The following is a 6,948-nucleotide window of genomic DNA, read 5'->3' as shown; positions in this document are numbered from 1 at the left end:
TGCACGTGAACTGATAAATAAGCGTGGCCTGCGGTGCATGTTGGAACGCAAGAAGGTAATACTGTATCTAAAAAATAAAGAGAATCCCCCGCATGATATAAACATTGGGGATTAAAAACAAATGCAACCAATGCTTAATATTGGATCCATTAAAATATAATATAAAAAAAATAGAATAAACACGGATTGACCCGGAAAAGTCCAGACACATGTGCCTGTTCAATATAACTAACTGGACAGGCATTTATGAGTCTGGATATTTCAATGAAGTGATATATAAAAAATATATATTTTTATGTGTGGTAATCTCTTATCCTGGAAATCCAGGGAGAGAAGAATATTTTTAAAGAGAAAAATGATATATATATTAAATCCAGGAAATTACCTCAGATTGAATAAACTCCCAAATACATAAATGCATTATATACAAATAAATGGTGTTCCTGTATGTATCATGTTAACCCACGCATATATAATGTATTAAAACATATATTGAATAATTATTAAAAAAGGAAAGAAAAGAATATATTGGTATATAAATTAAGCTGTTAGTCTCAAAATAAGCTAGGAGGCCTATATTATAGGATGACACCTAAGGCAAACCTAGGACTTATTAATAAATGAGTTAATGTCCCATTCTACATTGAGTCCTAACGGTGTGTGTGTGCCAAGTTCGTAAATCCAAAAGGTCTCCAATTGTGATACCCCACGGGTTTTGGGGGCACCCCTCCATGGGGGAACAAACTGATCTATAACAAGAAACTGGGTACCGATTGGATTTCTGGCATGGTGTGCTCTGTAGTGTCTGGGTACTGTGTGATGGGTGTCCCCAGCTAAAATGAGAGCTATGTGCTCTGCCACTCTCACTGAAAACTTGCGAATAGTGCGGCCAACATATTGTTGGCCGCAAGGGCAAGTAATGAGGTACACTACATATTGAGTGGCACACATGCAAAACCGTTTGATCGGATACACTTTCCCTGTAGTTGAAGAGCGAAATTCAAGACTTTTTGTTCTTCCGGAAATATTGTATTGACATACTGTGCATCTTTTGCATGGATGGTAACCTACTAGCTGATAGAAAAACGTAGGGTGTGTTGGGGGGTTAATGATATTGGGAGCAATTTTGCTCTGGAGTATCGGTGCACCCCTAAATATTGCTTTAGCCCGTTTGGGCAGAACACGGTCATTTTTTAGTATGTCCCAATGTTTGGACACGATAGACTTAATCTGTTTGTGTTGGGTTGAAAATTACGTAAATAGAGACCATTTGAAGTTGTCATCTTTCTCTCATTTAGGTTTGATTTCCAATAGAGAACTCCTGTCAGTCTCCAAGACAGTCCGAAAGTCAGATTCAACAGATGTAGGATTATATCCTTTATCAATGAACCTTTTCCTGAGAACATCTGCTTGTATACAAAAGGTGTCCGTATTGCAACAGTTCCTGCGTAGCCTAAGAAATTGACTTTTGGGAATGGAGTTGAGCCATGAGGGGTGATGGCAGCTGTCCATTGGTATGAATCCATTGCGGTCAGTTTTCTTGAAAAAAGTCTTGAATTGAAAATGACTATCTACAATGCTAATTTCCAAGTCAAGAAATTGAATGGTTTCCTGGCTAGCTGTGTATCTGAGAACTATTCCCCTATCATTGGAGTTCAAAAAGTTCATAAAGGTGTTAAATGTTGCCATGTTGCCATTCCATAGGAGGAGGATGTCGTCTATATATCTAATCCACAACGCCAATGAACCGGTGTCATAAGGATAGACGACATCCTCCTCCCACTTAGCCATAAATAAGTTGGCAAGACTAGGGGCATATTTGGCCCCCATAGCAACACCGCACCGTTGAAGATAAAATTGGTCGTTAAACCAAAAATAACTGCGCTTGGTGGCGAACTCCAAAAATTCCATGATAAAATCTGTTTGAAAGGACGCCAAACTATGATCTTGTTTTAAAAAATGATGAACAGCCTCAAAACCTCTATCATGGGGGATGCACGTATATAGCGAGGCTACATCTGCAGTAACCATAATGTAGTCCCCTGACATGTCTACCGACTCTAATTTTCGTATGGTGTCGCCCGTATCCTTCAAATATGAAGGGGTACGTTGGACTAATGGCTGTAGGAAATTATCGATGTAACGGCCGACTCTCGAAGTGACGGAGTCGATCCCACTCACAATTGGGCGACCAGGTGGGTGAACAGGGTCCTTGTGTACCTTCGGTAGGTAGTAGATAGTGGGTATCCTGGGTACTGTAGGAACCAAATAATTATTTTCTTTCAAATTAAAAATTTCTCTATCGAAACCACTATTAACCAAATTTTGCAACTCTGCTTTGAAACGAGACGTTGGGTTAATGGGTATTTTTTGATAAGTGTTCGGCTCATTTAGGAGCCTGAGCATCTCAGTTTCATAATCCGATGTGTCAAGAATGACCACACCACCGCCCTTATCCGCAGGGCGGATAACGATGTCCTTGTTTTGACATAAGGACTTTAGGCCAACATTGGATACCGAATGTTGATAAATCAGTTTTTCTGGTATCTCAGCTAAGTCCTTTAGGACAAGGTCCTTAACCACTTGCCGACCGCACACCGCCGTTCTACGTCGGCAAGTTGGCTCTGCTGGGCGAGAGCACGTAGTATAACGTCCTCTCTCTCAGCCGCCACTAGGGGCGCGCGCGCGTGCCGCCCGCTCGCCCCCGACTCCCGTGCGTGTGCCCGGCGCGCGCGATCGCCGCCGGGCACACGCGATCGCTCGTTACAGAGCGGGGACCGGGAGCTGTGTGTGTAAACACACAGCTCCTGGTCCTGTCAGCGGGGGAAACGCTGATCTTCTGTTCATACAATGTATGAACAGAGGATCAGTGTTTCCCCTAGTGAGGCCACCCCCCCCCCACAGTAAGAACACACAAGGGACATACTTAACCCCTTCCCCGCCCCCTAGTGTTAACCCCTTCACTGCCAGTGGCATTTTTATAGTAATCCAATGCATTTTTATAGCACTGATCGCTATAAAAATGCCAATGGTCCCAAAAATGTGTCAAAAGTGTCCGAAGTGTCCGCCATAATGTCGCAATACCGGAAAAAAATCGCTGATCGCCACCATTACTAGTAAAAAAAATATATTAATAAAAATGACATAAAAATACCCCCTATTTTGTAAACGCTATAACTTTTGCGCAAACCAATCAATAAACGCTTATTGCGATTTTTTTTACGAAAAATAGGTAGAAGAATACGTATCGGCCTAAACTGAGGAAAAAAAATGTTTTTTTATATATTTTTGGGGGATATTTATTATAGCAAAAAGTAAAAAATATTCATTTTTTTCAAAATTGTCTCTCTATTTTTGTTTATAGCGCAAAAAATAAAAAAACGCAGAGGTGATCAAATACCACCAAAAGAAAGCTCTATTTGTGGGAAAAAAAGGACGCCAATTTTGTTTGGGAGCCACGTCGCACAACCGCGCAATTGTCTGTTAAAGCGACGCAGTCCCGAATCGCAAAAAGTACTCTGGTCTTTGGGCAGCAATATGGTCCGGGGGTTAAGTGGTTAAAGATGTTGACTGCAGCAGCAGATGGAACAGATGGGTTGAATAGTGAAGGGTTTGATAACCTTGAGTGTACTGTGCCAGAAGTTGCTGCTCTAGGTTCATTCATTGTAGGGTTAGAAATGATATACCTCTGTATGTTAATTTTCCAAATGAACTTTTGGATGTCGATGAAGGTTCCAAATGTGTCCAATCGCTTAGGAGGGGCAAATTTGAGACCCTTATCTAGGACCGACATTTCTTCTTGAGAAAAAACTTTGGAACTTAAATTGAAAATTTCTAATCTCTTTGTGGGGTATCGACATGTAAAGTGATTCAACGTCGATCCCCATGATGAGGACCCCTAAATGGTTTCACTGCATTTTTGGCAACAAATGGTGGAGATCTCTACTCATGCATGCTGGATGTGTATGTGGTCACTGTTACAGAGATCTTACTGGAAGCCGATGTGGACGAGAAAAATCCTTTTTATCACATATTGGCTCTGATATAAGCATTGGAGATAAATGGGACCACTGCTAGAAGTCTGAGGAGATGCATACCGGGATATGATTACATGCTGTATTTTTTCCCTGATCTGGTGAGTGCATAATATATTAGAGGTGGTGGTGACACTAAATAAGGGTGAAAAGTCACAAAAAATTTTGGCAAGAACACAAGGCACTATTTTCTTGGAATTTCTGAGATATTTCTGGAAGTCTGAGATACTGGATTTTATTTTATTTTGTGCATGCGCACATTGCATTGTTTATTGGACTTTATTTTGCGCATATGCGCATTGCATTATTGATTGAGACTGCACATTGAGGATCACATTTATTTATTTATTTTTTGGAGAACATTTTTTTTGATTCTTTTGATTGGTGTTTTTATTATATATATATATATATATATATATATATATATATATATATATATATATATATATTCTTATGCATGTGATTTAAGCAAATTATTCACAGTATTAATGAATTTTTATATGGGGTCAGCACAGTAGTATATGTTCCACATATGTAAACACTTATAACTTTATATCACTGCACCTCCTGGAGGTGCATATAGCAACTGCAGCAGACCTAGCAAATTATTAGATAAACTTTGTTGCGCCGGTGCCACAACACAAACTATACCAGGGTGGAACACGACCGCATCCAGATGGCAGCACATCCCGAGTATCCTGATCATAGGAGGGAAGCTCTTGAACCAGCTCTTTGATAAGTGCATCAATGTACTTGCCTACTCTTTCCAAGGGTCCTTTTACTGCCGAGACAATGGGTCTTCCAGGGGGATTAGTAGCAGATTTGTGAAGTTTGGGAATAACATAAAAGGTGGGGGTAATAAACTCATTGAGTTTAATGTATTCATATTCCTTCTTTGTTAACAGGCGTTCGTCAAGAGCAAACCTAAGTTTGAATTTGAGATCATCACTGATAGCGACAAAGGGGTTGCTGGAAAGCCTTTGATAGGTGTTTTTCATCATTACCCCCCTTGTCGCTACCTTTGATTATAATGTCAGTAGCCAATTCCAAGTCCCTGCAGGCCTTTCTCTCACCTTTAGAGATGTTATCTATCCCTCTCCACATCCAGTTGACCTTGGACAGGTATTTTTGTACCTGTTCCAAGAACAGCTGCATCCATTTGTGTTTTGAAAGTGCAGGCATCTTCAATGATTTTATTTGGAGCTAAGAGTTACGTGGACCTTTGGGTGTATGGGATTAAGTATCCTCATCCAGGTCATAATCAGTATTTTCTTGTAGAAGGGAAACTAATGCATCAAGGGCCTCTCGTTCCTCTTTATTAGACTCAACTGTTTCTTGCTGTCTCTCATTGTGCCAGTATCTAAAAATTACCTTTCTAAGAAATAGAATGATGTCTTTGTAAACTTCAAATTGAGGATTGAGGGGTGATCTGTGTATGGAGTATAGGATTTAGGGGTCATCTGTGCATGGAGTGCAGGGTTTATGGGTGATCTGTGTACATGCAAGTACCCCCCTTCCCCCCTTTCCCAGGTACAGAGCTCTCCTCTCCCCAGATTAGTTTGGAGCCCACCCTCCATCAATACACATTCCTCTGGCATCAACCCCCTTCTTCCCCCTTTCAATAGTGAGCATTCCGATCACCTAACATCAGAGATGAACTGTGATATGAGCTGTGCACTAACACTGTACAATCCAGGAACTCTGATAAACTAGAAAAGTTTGCCAATTAGAAGAAAGAAACTGGAGCAGTGGCAACCAATCAGCCTCTAGCTTGAGTTTTCAGAACTTAACTGTACAAGCTGAAGATAGAAGCTGATTGGTTGTCAGGTACAGCTGTTCTGGTTTTTATAAATTCCACCCTATGAATCAGTTGAGGAATCAAGACACACACCCCTTCTTATATCATATGTAACAACACTGAGCGGTACACTAACTCTATACCAAGAGATCCAGATACTAGAAAAGTTTGGTGATCGCAGAATATCTATGTATGATCATCAGCAGAGAAAACATCACTTATTTCTTATGAATACTGAGCTGTACATCATCACTATACACACAGCAATCCAGGAACTGTGATGGTGGAGAAGTAGGTGATCACCTCTGTATGCATGGGTGGTGGAGGTGGTGTATGAATGGTTGGTCGAGGTAGGTAGGTGATCAGAATGGCCCTTTGTATGAGTGGGTGATAAAGGTAGATAGATGGGTGATCAGAGGGTCCCTATGTATGAAGGGGAGGTGGAGGTAGGTAGGTGAGTGGGTGGTGGAAGTAGGTGATCAGAGGAGTTCTCTGTATGGATGGATGATGGAGGTAAATGATCAGAAGAGTTCTCTGTATAAATGGGTGGTGGATGTAGGTAGGTGATCAGAGAAGCCCTCTGTATGAATAAAGGGTGGAGATGGGTGGGTGATCAGAGGGGCCCTGTGTATGAATGGGAGGTGGAAGCAGGTAGATGATCAAAGGAGCCCTGTGTATGAATGGGTGGTGGAAGTAGGTTATCAGAGGAGTGCTCAGTAAAAATGGGTGGTGGAGGTAGGTAGGTGATGAGAGGAGCCCTCTGTATAAATGGGTGGTGGAGGTAGGTAGGTGATCAGAGAAGCTCTCTGTATGAATAGGTGGTAGAAATAAGTAGGTGATCATAGGAGTTCTCTGTATGAATGAGTGGTAGGTAGGTGATCAGAGGATCTCTCTGTATGAATGGGTGGTAGAGGTAGGTAGGTGATCAGAGGAGCTCTCTGTATGAATGGGTGGTAGAAGTAAGTAGGTGATCATAGGAGTTCTCTTGTTTGAATGAGTGGTAGTTAGGTGATCAGACGATCTCTCTGTATGAATGGGTGGTAGAGGTAGGTAGGTGATCAGAGGAGTTCACAGTATGAATGGGTGATAGAAGTAAGTAGGTGATCATAGGAGTTC

The sequence above is a fragment of the Rana temporaria genome, chromosome 6 (assembly GCF_905171775.1).
Source record: "Rana temporaria chromosome 6, aRanTem1.1, whole genome shotgun sequence".
NCBI lineage: Eukaryota > Metazoa > Chordata > Amphibia > Anura > Ranidae > Rana > Rana temporaria.
This window is presented reverse-complemented; position numbering follows the sequence as displayed.